The sequence below is a fragment of the Schistocerca americana genome, chromosome 4 (genome assembly GCF_021461395.2).
Source record: "Schistocerca americana isolate TAMUIC-IGC-003095 chromosome 4, iqSchAmer2.1, whole genome shotgun sequence".
Lineage (NCBI taxonomy): Eukaryota > Metazoa > Arthropoda > Insecta > Orthoptera > Acrididae > Schistocerca > Schistocerca americana.
Window position 1 is genome coordinate 295,825,470 of NC_060122.1, and position 15,872 is coordinate 295,841,341.

A 15,872-nucleotide genomic window follows, 5' to 3' on the forward strand; every position below is an offset into this window, starting at 1 on the left:
GGTCCACATATAGCCATCTATCTGAGTAGCAGCTTCTGATGTGTAGTGCACACCTGAACTATTTAGGTGGACTGTACAGTTCTCAACCCTATGGTGCAAATCCAGGAAGTCGCAGCTTAGCTTGTCACAGAACTTTCGAAGTATCTGTTTCTGTCCTTCCACTGGACAGAACCATAGGGTCAAGATCAGTTCTGAGGCCAATGCTGGAGATTTTGAGCTTCATTGAAACTCCACGCACAAGGCTGGTCTTCTCAACCTTCGCTGAAATGACCCAAGAATGACTTTGGAGCCCAGACGATATGCATCATTTGTTCCAACGTGCGCCACAATCTGCAGCTGGTTGCACTCTGTTCCCTCAGTGGCTGCTGAAATAGCATCTTCAACATGTTGAATGAGGCCACCAGGCATACACACTGAATGCATCTGATGTCCTTTCCTGTCCCTTGCTGCTATTTCCCTAAGGGGTACCATCATTCGCCGTACGTTTGAGCTGCTGACGATTAACAGACCCCCTACCCTTTGAGGTTTGTCTCCTCATGACACTGGACAAAGTAGGTTTCCCCACAACAGGTAAAGTCAGTCCCACTGGGTCAGTTTCAGTGAAAGACAGCACCTCTGACTTTTTGGGTAGGGGGATCGTGTGAAGTAACCGATGAGTTGTGGCGCCCTGGAAATATTATATGTTCGGAGTTGGAATGGCCGCACAGGACGCTCGTCAAAGCCGCGGCCCGGCAGCAACCACGTGTTGCTGGACGTTGGCCGAAGCAAGAGGGGTCCAGCTCGACCGCGTGGCTGGGAATTCCATGGTGACGTTGTGTCAATGGAGGAGACTTGCATGCCGAGAGAGTCAAAGATGGCGGACTTTGTGAAACCATCATGGCAGACATTTCACAGTTCGTATAGAAATTAATAGTAGCCAGATGAATCATGATAGCTCAAAAATAAACATGTACATTACTATTATTTGCACGACGATTCTGAAGGTGTAATCAGATTATCAATATCTTTATTAGTTTAAAGTTTAGTATCTGATGGTAAATTATATAAGTAACACCCAGCAACGAGTTTCCAAAATTCAAACGCTCTGCTCCGATTTCGTTGATCGACGTGTCTTTAGAAAGCCATTAGTGTAAACCTAAATTGGTATAAATTACAGGCATGTAACTTGAATAGTACATGAGTTATTGGAGATCAAAGTGGCCGATTACTGTCGACCTCGTCAGGCCATAAGTACTTCACAGTTACATGAAGAAACGGTAGCAGCATGCTTATACACTCCTGGAAATGGAAAAAAGAACACATTGACACCGGTGTGTCAGACCCACCATACTTGCTCCGGACACTGCGAGAGGGCTGTACAAGCAATGATCACACGCACGGCACAGCGGACACACCAGGAACCGCGGTTTGGCCGTCGAATGGCGCTAGCTGCGCAGCATTTGTGCACCGCCGCCGTCAGTGTCAGCCAGTTTGCCGTGGCATACGGAGCTCCATCGCAGTCTTTAACACTGGTAGCATGCCGCGACAGCGTGGACGTGAACCGTATGTGCAGTTGACGGACTTTGAGCGAGGGCGTATAGTGGGCATGCGGGAGGCCGGGTGGACGCACCGCCGAATTGCTCAACACGTGGGGCGTGAGGTCTCCACAGTACATCGATGTTGTCGCCAGTCGTCGGCGGAAGGTGCACGTGCCCGTCGACCTGGGACCGGACCGCAGCGACGCACGGATGCACGCCAAGACCGTAGGATCCTACGCAGTACCGTAAGGGACCGCACCGCCACTTCCCAGCAAATTAGGGACACTGTTGCTCCTGGGGTATCGGCGAGGACCATTCGCAACCGTCTCCATGAAGCTGGGCTACGGTCCCGCACACCGTTAGGCCGTCTTCCGCTCACGCCCCAACATCGTGCAGCCCGCCTCCAGTGGTGTCGCGACAGGCGTGAATGGAGGGACGAATGGAGACGTGTCGTCTTCAGCGATGAGAGTCGCTTCTGCCTTGGTGCCAATGATGGTCGTATGTGTGTTTGGCGCCGTGCAGGTGAGCGCCACAATCAGGACTGCATACGACCGAGGCACACAGGGCCAACACCCGGCATCATGGTGTGGGGAGCGATCTCCTACACTGGCCGTACACCACTGGTGATCGTCGAGGGGACACTGAATAGTGCACGGTACATCCAAACCGTCATCGAACCCGTCGTTCTACCATTCCTAGACCGGCAAGGGAACTTGCTGTTCCAACAGGACAATGCACGTCCGCATGTATCCCGTGCCACCCAACGTGCTCTAGAAGGTGTAAGTCAACTACCCTGGCCAGCAAGATCTCCGGATCTGTCCCCCATTGAGCATGTTTGGGACTGGATGAAGCGTCGTCTCACGCGGTCTGCACGTCCAGCACGAACGCTGGTCCAACTGAGGCGCCAGGTGGAAATGGCATGGCAAGCCGTTCCACAGGACTACATCCAGCATCTCTACGATCGTCTCCATGGGAGAATAGCAGCCTGCATTGCTGCGAAAGGTGGATATACACTGTACTAGTGCCGACATTGTGCATGCTCTGTTGCCTGTGTCTATGTGCCTGTGGTTCTGTCAGTGTGATCATGTGATGTATCTGACCCCAGGAATGTGTCAATAAAGTTTCCCCTTCCTGGGACAATGAATTCACGGTGTTCTTATTTCAATTTCCAGGAGTGTAAATATATTTATTCATCTAAGTCTTTGTTTATATCCGATATATGCTATTTATGAAGAAATTGGTTAAATATTTACTGTGTTTTAGAAAGCACAGAGACATTAGGCTACTGGCCTACCTTTTGTTTCTATTCCTTTGATATATGTTTATTTAATTTGTTTATGTATTTAATAATGTGTGTTAGAGCGTGTTTATGGTCCAGCCGTAGGAGTATTTATTTAATTTCAAGTTATTTAAATGTAAATCCAGTATTTCGTATGTGTTTCAATATGTGGTGAGTGCACGTTGGCGTGGAGACATGGAGGGAGTACTCTAGCCAATCACAGCGCTCGTTAATAAGAGAGATGTATGTTGGTTGGGGGGGAGCATCGTTTCCGGAGACGACACAACTCAGTTGAGGGGAGTACGGCACAGGACGCGGGAAGAGCTGGAGCGACAGTGCGGCGAACGCACGGTCGCGAGAGGGAAAGATGGTTCAAATGGCTCTGAGCACTATGGGACTTAACATCTAAGGTCATCAGTCCCCTAGAACTTAGAACTACTTAAACCTAACTAACCTAAGGACAGCACACACCTCCATGTCCGAGGCAGGATTCGAACCTGCGACCGTAGCGGTCGCGCGGTTCCAGACTGAAGCGCCTAGAGCCGCTCGACCACTGTGGCCGGCGCGCGAGAGGGACTTGGAGTGTGGAGAAGTTAGCCCGTGGTCGCGAGAGCTACAAATACTTCGGATGCGGACTTGTGAACTTGTGAGATTTACAAAGTTTCTGCAGTGAAGACCTAGTGTGCGCTTAGAAGTGAATATCTCACGAGCTGTATTGTCCATAAGTAATTACGTGTTATAGGAATCTTTTGTTTCCCTGTTATTCAACTTAAATTTTATTTAATTGCTGGACCATCGACACCAATAAGTGTTTTGCAGAAATATATCGCATTCTCAAAAGTACTTCTACTGTCGTACTCATCATTTAAAGTCGTTTAGATTTCATTTATAAATTTGTATTTTACTTCCATAATTCGCAACTGCCAAATGATAGAAACCTTCGACCATTCGATTCATGTGTATATACTGTAGACTCAGCAGTATTTGGCCTGTAATGCGGCAACTACGTATCCCAGCCCCTAGACAACGAAAGCAGTCTAAACTTTTAATATTGCAACTTTGTGTCAGTGGGTACGTAGTTGAGGGCCACCACACACCATCACTCCACATTTTAGTGTTTTGAAAGCCCGCAATCGGCACAACACCCTGAGTCCTCCCTGGTCGTCATCCACCCTGTACAGGACGCCTACGTCTCCTATTAACACGCCAATCGCAGTCAGGTGGAGGAGTATTGACAGATCCTCTACTTTCTGCAGAGGAGACAGGATCCAGAGGAGAGGATAGTAGCTGCAGTACCTCTGGTACAGTATCAAAGGTACACCACTCTCGGGAACTGTTCCAACACACCGATCGCAGCAGCTTTAAGTCGTTAGACAATACTCCGGGCAATTTCCAGCTGCTTACGAACGTTAACAACTCATCCCGTGTTTGAGAACAACATTCACAGTGGGGCTACATTTTGGCTGGTTCTGTGTATTACAAGGCAGTGAATAAAGGACTTTAAACAAAACTCGCTGATTATCTTTTAATCTGTTGGGCTAAAAATTTGCTACTTCCCTATAAGAATTGAAGGAAACACACAAAGTTAGATTTCTATTTTGGCAACAGAAAAACCCGTGTTAAAAATTACTAGTTGGCGTTAATTACAGTTGTTAGAAAACTTGAAAATCGAGTTAATTTAGGATAAATGTATATATTTAGCTACTCCTCTTAAGAGAAAACTAGACGTAACGCAAAACGTTAGTTAGAAAATCTGCTACAGTAACTAAATCACAAACCCCTATTTGTTACAAATTGCTCGTAGATTATACGAAGGACGATTATACCTTCCGAAAATTCTCAAAGACGCAAGCTTATTTGCGTTGATATACAGTGACATTCAGGCGTGATGTATACTGTGGCTGAACTGTGAACCGCAAACACTGATTTGCTACGTATCCAAAACAGTAGTACCACTAACTTACGAAAGTATAGATTTGTAAGCGTTCGGAAATTCCGAAACTAACCTATTTCTCTCGTGATTGTACAACGAAATTAGGAAAAGATTGTTTTGAACGAGGATAGGCCTAATACCCTTAAAATTTTTAAAAGAGCACAAATTAGTTTAAGCCTACAATTGATGGTAACAGTACTAGTTTATCGTGGCACCCGCGAATGTCCGAAATTTTACAGTATATCGCTATACAAACGGGTATTGATGCAATAAATGGACGACTGCGCAGAAGAAGGGACGCTAACAGTAAAATATGCGAATATAGAACTTTAAAACCACACACGATCTTGTACAAGCAGTCTCACACAAGGATAAATACCAAAGACGACTTTTATATACTACTGGCCATTAAAATTGCTTCACCACGAAGATGACGTCCTAGAGACGCGAAATTTAACCAACAAGAAGAAGATGCTGTGATATGCAAATGATTAGCTTTTTAGAGCATTCACACAAGGTTGGCGCCAGTGGCGACACCTACAACGTGCTGACATGAGGAAAGTTTCCAACCGATTTCTCATACACAAACAGCAGTTCACCGGCGTTGCCTGGTGAAACGTTGTTGTGATGCCTCGTGCAAGGAGGAGAAATGCGTACCATCACGTTTTTGACTTTGATAAAGGTCGGATTGTAGCCTATTGCGATTGCAGTTTATCGAATCGCGACATTGCTGCTCGCGTTGGTCGAGATCCAATGACTATAGCAGAATATGCAGTCGGTGGGTTCAGGAGAGTAATACGGAACGCCGTGCTGGATCCCAACGGCCTCGTATCACTAGCAGTCGAGATGACAGGCATCATATCCGCATGGCTGTAACAGACCGTACAGCCACGTCTCGATCCCTGAGTCAGCAGATGCGGACGTTTGCAAGACAACAACCATCTGCACGAACAGTTCGACGACGTTTGCAGCTGCATGGACTATCAGCTCGGAGACCATGGCTGCGGTTACCCTTGAAGCTGCATCACAGACAGGAGCGCCTGCGATGGAGTACTCAACGACGAACCTGGGTGCACGAATGGCAAAACGTCATTTTTTCGGATGAATCCAGGTTCTGTTTACAGCATCATGATGGTCGCATCCGTGTTTGGCGACATCGCGGTGAACGCACATTGGAAGCGTGTATTCGTCATCGCCATACTGGCGTATCACCCGGCGTAATGGTATGGGGTGCCATTGGTTACACGTCTCGGTCACCTCTTGTTCGCATTGACGGCGCTTTGAACGGTAGACGTTACATTTCAGATGTGTTACCACCCGTGGCTCTACCCCTCATTCGATTCCTACAAAACCCTACATTTCAGCAGGATAATGCACGACCGCATGTTGCAGGTCCTGTACGGGCCCTTCTGGATACAGAAAATGTTCGACTGCTGCCCTGGCCAGCACTTTCTCCAGATGTCTCACCAATTGAAAAAGTCTGGTCAATGGTGGCCGAGCAACTGGCTCGTCACAATACGCCAGTCACTACTCTTGATGAACTGTGGTATCGTGTTGAAGCTGCATGGGTAGCTGTACCTGTACACGCCATCCAAGCTCTGTTTGACTCAATGCCCAGGCGTATCAAGGCCGGTATTACGGCCAGAGGTGATTGTTCTGGGTACTGATTTCTCAGGATCTATGCACCCAAATTGTGTGAAAATGTAATCACGTGTTAGTTCTAGTATAATATATTTGTCTAATGAATACCCGTTTATCATCTGCATTTTTTCTTGGTGTAGCAGTTCTAATGGCCAGCAGTGTATATAACTAGTCATCAAACAACACGCATACGGAACATCCGCACAGATTTTGCGACTGGACTGATCATAGAGCTCACCCTGTCGTTCATAAAGAGGAGGATACCTTAGAAAAAAAATGAAGTGTGTCGCCCCAGATGCTCACGAATGTCAAAGTAATTTTGTACACGTACACACTGTTGGCGGGAATGTAAGTGATTAACGTTGCAGTTCTATGTAGCCGATGGAAAGGGCACAAGGGTGCAACAGAGTCTTTCGTGTTTAATGTTGTCACCAGACCTGGTAACAGCGTGAATATCTGTAGAGGTCGATTGATCACTGTGAATGGATACAGAGATGCCGTGTCCACGTGTGAGACACTGTTTGCAGCAACTGACGTAGTTTGAGTGGGACGTCTTTGTGGGTGTCCATCTGTCTATCTGGTTGAATCATGCAATATACACGCTTGAGGGTCATCTGGATGTGACAGTGCTCCAATGTAGGACTGCATGGGGTCTGAGGGCAGGCATACTCGCCCCCAGCGTGATTATTTCAACCTTTCTTCTGTAGAGCAGTCAGTATATCCGTGTGATCCACGTGGTTCAGGGTGCTATTTTCCCATCTCTCTGTATCAGGTATAATAAATTGGCAAGATTTCGTCATCTGCATGCCCATAGTGAATTCGTTGAGGCGGTGTCCGTGCACACAGAACACTGACTTCTGGCATAATTGGCGATCCTGCCTCCTATTTGGCGACCCTGTCTCCTAATTGGCAACCCTGCCAGTCCTTCAGTTTTTGTTACTCGGTGACGTATATTTGGCGTTCCTGCGGACTCGGTGATGCTCTGTTCTTTTGGTTCTGTTCATCTATTCACCACAAGGGAGGATCGCCATATTGTATACACCAAACATTTCGTAGTCCATTTACATCTACGCCTGCCATTCCGCCTACATTCTGTAACATCCCGCAAAACTGGTTGGAGACTATCAGGAGGCAGACTACTGGCCCACGTGTAGGCTGCCTTTAACACTACAACACAAATGACTGTGTTTCGAGTGGTGCAGTGACTGGGAAGCATGGAGTGCTGATGAATGGCGTCACATTGTGTTCAGCGAAGAGTTGTGGTTCTGCACTTACCCTGATGACCATCGTTGGCGAGGTATAATCTTCTGGGAAAATGCTAGAGGAGTTGAAAAAGCCATCACGGTGCAAAAACGAGCAGTGTGATTAATATGTGGTGTATCTAACAGAACATCCTTCAGAGATCTCGTGAAGACTTTCAGGAAATTTACTGTTACAAATTAATATAGACTGAAGAACCAAAAGAAACTGGTACACCTGCGTAATATCGTGCAAGGCACCCCGCAAGCACACAGAAGTGCCGCAACAGACTGATGTCTGAAGTAGTGCTGGAGGGAAGTAACACCATGAATCCTGCAGGGCTGTCCATAAATCTGTAAGAGTACGAGGGGATGGAGATCTCTTCTAAACAGCACCTAGCAAGGCATCCCAGATATGCTAAATAATATTCATTTCTGGGGTTCTGAGGTCACACACTGTCGCTGGCCACCAAACTCCCCAGATATGCTAAATAATGTTCATGTCTGGAGAGTTTGGTGGCCAACGGAAGTGTTTGAACTCAGAAGAGTGTTCCTGGAGCCACTCTGTAGCAGTTCTGGACGTGTGGGTTATCGCATTGTCCTGCTCGAATTGCCCAAGTCCGTCGGAATGCACAATGGACATGAATGGATGCAGGTGATCAGACAGGATGTTTACCTTTCAGAGTCATATCTAAAAGTATCTGGGGTCCCATATCACTCCAACTGCACATGCCCCACACCAGCTTGAACAGTCCCCTGCTGGCCTACAGGATCCATGTATTCATAAGGTTGTATCCTTACCGTGCACGTCCATCCGCTCGAAACAAATTCAAACGAGACTTGTCCGACCAGGCAACATGTTTCCAGTCATCAACAGTCTAATGTCAGCGTCGACGGGTGCAGGCGAGGCATAAAGCTTGGTGCCGTGTTGTCATCAAGGGTACACGAGTGGGCCTTCGGCTCCGAAAACCCATATCGATGATGTTTCGTTGAATGTTTCGCGCGCTGACACTTGTTGCTGGCCCAGCATTGAGATATGCATCAGTCGGCGGGAGGGTTATACTTCTGTCTCGTTGAACGATTCACTTCTGTCGTCGTTCTTGCAGGATCTTTTTCAGGCGCAGCGATGTCGGAGATTTGATGTTTCACCTGATTCCTAATATTCATGATACACTTGTGAAATGGTCCAATGAGAAAATCTCCACTTCGTTGCTACCTCGGAGATGCTGTGTCCCATCGCTTGTGCGCCGACTATAACACCACACTCACTTAACTCTTGATAACCTGCCATTGTAGAAGCAGTAACCGATCTAACAACTGCGCCAGACACTTGTTGTCTTATATAGGTGTTACCCACCGCAGCGCCGTATTCTACCTGTTTACATACCTCTGTATTTGAATACGCAAGCCTACACCAGTTTCCTTGGCGCTTTAGTGCAGATCCTCACTGATGATGTTTGTAGCGAATTATCTGGAATTATTCCAGAAAAACTTTGACGTTCACAAGCTTAACACAAGACAGGGGCAAAATTTCCACCAAAGCTCTGCAGCTCTCACAAAACTCCATAGGGGAGTAACTGAGTCGCGAATGAAAGTGTACAATAAGTTTCACATAAATATAAAAAAGGAAATTAATAACATACAGGTATTCAAAATGAAAGTAAAAAAATTCCAGAGAGACCAAACTTTTTATAAAATGAATGAATTACTAGAGAACTAAGAATACTTTTAAGTAAAAAGTAGAGGAAACCACTTAGATAAAAAAAGAGACGCTTAAAAGAAAATCTTTACTTATGTCGTGAAGACGAAATTGTGTATTCCTAACATAAATTATAATGATAAAATGTAAATTTATTTGTATCATAGGTTAAAATGTGTACTACCATTTTTTCTACACTATTAAGTATTCACTTGAACTTGCTTATGTATTGAAGTTAAAAATTTTGAATCATCATCATCATCATTTAAGACTGATTATGCCTTTCAGCGCTTTTTTTTAAATTTTCAATTTTTATTTAAATTATGACATAATTTAAATTTATTTATTTATTTGTGGAATTATGATAAAAATATGTACTTCCATTCATTCTGCTATGTTAAGCATTCACTTGAACCTGTACCGATAATATGCAGTTTTTAATATTGTCCGCATGCAGTCGTTGATAGAAAGTAAGTATTTGTATAATCGCATAATTCTGTATTATTTCACTTGACTTGCCCTATATTACTAGGACACCCTGTGTACAACATGAAATCAAAAGAAGCAAATAAAAAATCAAATCAAATTAAATTCCTTTGTTTCATGATATCGCAAACTTTTCCCACGATCATAATTCAACATTCTTCGTCAAAATTATCTCTGCGTCTACTCCTTGTTAGCGAAAAGGTATGCTGTAGGAGAAACGTATTTAAACAGAAGAAGATATGAATGAGATTTTCCCTCTGCAGCGGAGTGTGCGCTGATATGAAAGTTCCTGGCAGATTAAAACTGTGTGCCGGACCGAGACTCGAGCTCGGGACCTATGCCTTTCGCGGAAAAAGTGCTCTACCACACTTGCTCGCGAAAGGCAAAGGTCCCGAGTTCGAGTCTCGGTCCGGCACACAGTTTTAATTTGCCAGGAAGTTTCAGAAGAAGATATGATTGGTTATACTACGATATGCACCTGTGTCGTGGCGACACACGGTGACGGCAGTAGCTGTACGAGAAATGAAAGTCGTTATCCATTAATTAATTGTTTGCAAGGAACCTGTGGTCGACGTCAGGAGAGGAGGGACTGCACAAACGGACTGCAGCCTCTGACAACAGGCAGTTGCGCTCGATTATGCAAATCGTGTGGCGTCATGCCTCTGCACGGGAACACGTGGAAACGGGATTTCACTTAAGTCAGTAGCGAGCCAGAGTGTGCATCGGACCTTAAAAAAAAAAAAACTACTGCCGCCCTTGAAGATGTCCTTTGAAGATCGGGACGAAACGTTGGGTTTCAATAAGAAATTCATCCGAGCACAGCACAACAATCAGGACTGTTTTAATAAGCGTGACACTTCCGCCCGTGAAAGTTTACATTTTACCAAATACAGTCCGCATAAGACTGTTACCTTATCTTCATTGTCGGTCGAGCATCAGTGTTCAGCGATACTGCACGGGCGCATTCACTGCATTCACGTGTGCTGCTAGCAGAGAATCACGAGCAGAGAACGTGACAAAGGACGCTCTCGCGTTGCACTGGAAGCAGAGGGTTTGTGCGGCGCGGCTTCCTGTATTAGTGCGCCAGTGGCAGGCGGCGAACAAAACAGCTTCCTGCGCTTTGTGTGCCCGCATAGCAAGCGGTGTGGCCGGAGGCATTTTGGCGCGGATCGAAAATTGTCTCCCATATTGAATGCCAGAGCACGCGAGCGCGAGTATCAAATGCAGACACTGATTGAAATCAGACAAAGTACCGAGTAAAAATTTTAGTTACGCTGCATTTTACAATTCATTTCGACCTCTATTGTGCCGGATGACAAATGTTTGAGGGAGAAGGAGAAGATCGGTGTTTAACGTCCCGTCGACAACGAGGTCATTGGAGACGGAGCACAAGCTCGGATTAGGGAAGGGTGGGGAAGGAAATCGGCCGTGCCCTTTCAAAGGAACCACACCGTCATTTGCCTGAAGAGATTTAGGGAAATCGCCGGAAATCTAAATCAGGATGGCCGGTCGTGGATTTGAACCGTCGTCCTCGTGAATGCGCCACCTCGCTCGGTACGCGTTTGATAATGGGAGACTGAACTCTTTGTAGTTTTTTAAGTTGCTCCAAGTGTCTCTGTCAGCGTGTCACCCTCTTACATGTTTTCGTGGTCTGATTTCCTTGTGTGTGTGTGTTCATGTACACTCACGCTCATCAATTAAGGATAATGCTGAAACACGGTGAAAAAACACTCTGGTGGGAGATTTGCGGGTTTAAATCACCTGGAGGTATGACCTTGCAGTGCATTTGACCTGCGGTCGTCGCATGGTGGCGCTGGCAGCAGTCCACATACGCAGAAGTATGTTGGTGCATGTCAGATATGGTGCAGCGAGTAAGTTTGCAGACGTTTTCAGACGTGCTTATGGTGACTGTGTGTTGAAAATGGCTCAAAGAACACATATTGATGACGTTATGAGGAGTAGAATACAAGGGCGACTGGAGGCTGGTCAAACACAGCAGGTGTGCCACAAAATGTGACCTCAAGATTATGGCAACGATTCCAGCAGACAGGAAACGTGTCCAGGTGCTACAGTACGGGACGTCCACAGTGTACAACACCAGAAGAAGACCGATATCTCAGCTCAGTGCCCGCAGACGGCCACGGAGTACTGCAGGTAGCCTTGCTCGGTACCTTACCGCAGCCATTGAAACAGTTGCCTCCAACCATACAGTCTACAGACGACTGAACAGACATGGTTTATTCGCCCGGAGACCTGCAAGGTGCATTCCAAAGACCCCTGGTCACAGGAGAGCCCGTAAAGCCTGGTGTCAAGGACACAGTACATGGTCATTGGAACAGTGGTCCCAGGTTATGTTCACAGACGAGTCCAGGTATAGTCTGAACAGTGATTCTCGCCGGGTTTTCATCTGTCGTGAACCAGGTACCAGTTACCCACCCCTTAATGTCCTTGAAATGGATCTGTATGGAGGTCGTGGATTGATGGTGTGGGGTGGGGTTATGTTTGGTGCACGTACACCCCTGCATGTCTTTGACAGAGGAACTGTAACAGGTCAGGTGTATCGGGACGTCATTTTGCACCACTGTGTCGACCTTTTCAGGATTGATGACATTATGAGGGGTAGAATACTAGGGCGACTGGAGGCTGGTCAAACACAGCAAAAAAATGGTCCAAATGGCTCTGAGTACTATGGGACTAAACTGATGAGGTCATCAGTTCCCTAGAACGTAGAACTACTTAAACCTAACTAACCTAAGGACGTCACACACATCCATGCCCGAGGCAGGATTCGAACCTGTGACCGTAGCGGTCTCGCGGTTCCAGACTGTAGCGCCTAGAACCACTCGGCAAACACAATGTGTGATCCTCCCGATGGATGATAACGCACGGCCCCACCGAGCTGCCATCTTGGAGGAGTACCTTGAAACGGAAGATATCAGGCGAATGGAGTGGCCTGCCTGTTCTCCAGACCTAAAACCCATCGAGCACGTGTGGGATGCTCTCGATCGACGTATCGCTGCACGTCTTTAAACCCCTAGGACACCTCAGGAGCTCCCACAGGCACTGGTGCAAGAATGGGAGGCTATAACCCAGCAGCTGCTCGACCACCTGATCCAGAGTATGTCAACCCATTATGCGGCCTGTATACGTGTGCATGGTGATTATACCCCATATTGATATCGGGGTACATGCGCAGGAAACGATGGCGTTTTGTAGCACATGTGTTTCGGTACGGTTTTCGCAGCTTATCACCAATACCGCGGACTTACAGATCTGTGTCGTGTGTGATCCCTAAGTGCCTATGCTATTAGCGCCAGTTCTGTGTAGTGCCACGTTGTGTGGCACCATATTCTGCAATTACGCTTCATTTATTAGTATGGTTGTATATATACACACCCACTCATGTTCAGAAAAAAAGAGAACACCTTGGACGACTAGAGATAGGACGTTCATGTTCACAAGACTTGTACATTAGTATGTTCTTCAGAAATGATTAGCATTTGAACCATGTCAGCCAGCAACGTGCGTGCGGCCCTCGTTGTCGCTATAAACCAAAGGTAATGGATCAATGTGACTTGAGCAGACGTGAAGGATGCCTCGCAGACGTATCCGCGAATCGTGCTGTCAAATCAGTGAGTTCGAAAGAAGGTGCATTATTAGCGTGCGAGAAAGTGATGCATCCATCCGGGAAATTGCTGCTCGTGTGGGACGAAGTGTTTTGGCAGTGTAACGCGTGTTAGCAGATGGATTTTTTTTCTTTTTTTTCGCTTTGTTCGCTTTTTGTTCGTTGCATCTGCTCGGGGCGGACGTCGTAAGACAACCGTTTAAGTTCGTTGTTGATCGATTAGCTCAGTTTTTTTATTACAGAGGGCAGCTAACCCTCTGACCGAACACGCTGAGCTATCGTGCCGGCTATCCACCCAGACGAACCCCCTGTGAAGATCGACACCTCATATGAATGACATTGCAGGACAGACCTACGTCCTCTTCGCCTATGGCGCAACGGTGGAACTATGTAACACATCGTCCACTGTCAGGGACGTTTATTACGGCATGAGTTACGTACGTAACGTCCACCTCTTGCACCTTTGACGAATGTGCATAAACACGCTTGACGGTAATGGTGTATGTAACAACGTCACTGGGGACAGAAATAGCATCAGATAGTGTCTTCGAACGAAACCAGGTTCTGTTTGTCTGAAAACAGTGACGGAATTTCGGTTCGCCGCAGACAGGGGGTGAGGCATTACAGTGACTGTGTTGTCAGAAGACATATAGCGCCAGCTCAAGCCCTTGCGTTGTGTGGTGGTTTTTGGCACAACCGTAATACGCAGTTGGTGCGTGTCCAGGGCAGTCTGACCAGTGTGACCTAAGTGAATGACATCATGTGACCTGTATCCACCCCCTTTCCGTACAAAACTCCAGACGCCATTTTTCAGCAAGACAACGCAAAACCACATGTTGCTGCACGAGCACGTGCCTTTTTGGTGTCACAGGATGTGCGGCTTTCGTCCCTACCCGCCACATCATCAGACTTGTCGCCAACCAAAAATGTGTGGGATATGATGGAATGACGGGTGCAGCGCTGTGATCCAATGCGAACCACCACAGACGAACTTTGGAACCGGGTGAATGTAGCCTGGATGGCTATACAACAGGACGCCAGTCGTGCCTTATATGCGTCGATACCATCACGCAAGGAAAAGTTATCAAGGCCCATGGAGGACCCTTTGCCTACTGGGCAACAGGACACATGCTGAACCGAGGTGACTGAAATGCTAATCATTTCTGCAGGACATACTAATGTACATGACCCTTGAATATGAACGTCCTATCTCTAATCGTTCAACGTGTTCTGTGCTTCTTTTTTTTCTGAAATGAGTGTATATATAAGCTAATGATATCACGTGAAGTGAGTTACGCAAGCCGTATAAGGTCTTATCTTCAGTATTGGTCGAACATCAGTATTCTGAGATACATACATTTCTGTGATAGGCTCCATGACAGTTTTTCGGTACGGATGCACTAATTGTCCGAACTGGTACGGAGATCAATAATTTGCGAGCAGGATGTTAACGGACGAGAGACGCTGCATTGCAACATGCCGTAAGTTGGTTGGAAATTTGGGCCGAAGTGGTTGAGGGAACCGCTCATGGGCAGCGGTAAATCTGGGTTTGAGTCCTGGTCTGGCACAAATTTTCAACTTCCACTACTGCGTTTCCACAGTGCCCTGTGTGACTGGAAGTCACTAAAGTGCGCGTTATTTATGTTGGCGGCCGAGTTTAGGTTCGTTCTGCGCATCTGACGTCACAAAACACAGTCAGCCAATGAACAGAGAACGACGTTGCCACATCTCGACTGCAGTGCAGAGCATGGACGAGTGTCTTCAGTTTTAGAAACGTTCAGTCATAAATAAAGTAATAGAACAAAAGCAATGTCTTGATAGCAGACATTCTTTTACAGAAAGTTTGGAAAAAGCATTCTTTATACCAATTGCTTCATGTTCTATTAATTAATTAAACCAAACAAGCAATAAGACCCCTAATTCAGGCGATAGCAAGGAAAGGTGTTTGTATCACTCTCACGAACCGCTTTTTCGCAATAAAGAACAGCGGTAATTGCTTATTTCCTATTGCACTTCGACGAAGCGTGAGTAATTCATAGTCATACCAACAGTGTTTGTCAGTATTTTGTGTGACGTGTTATAGTCCTCATGGCGTTTTGTAGTCAGACAAGGTGCGGTAGCGTAACGGTTAAGGTGTTGCGCTGCTACGCGGAAGGTTATGAGTTCAAACCTTGTGCGGTATTTCATATTTTCATTATTTAAAAACAATATTGAAGTGCCTTACTTCACGAATTATATTCGTTTGAATGCAATTTTTTGAAATTTCTAATGCTTTGTCTCTTCATTAACCCTTTCGCTGCTGCAGACACGTGCTCGCCGCATTCCGCGCTGTGCGCGATTTTTGTCATCACTGCACTGCTCACCTGTGCAGTCACATGGTGTTCCCACTGCTTTGACTCACTTATCATTCGATTTCACAACAACTATTTGGCCCAAAAATTTGATTTTTAGACG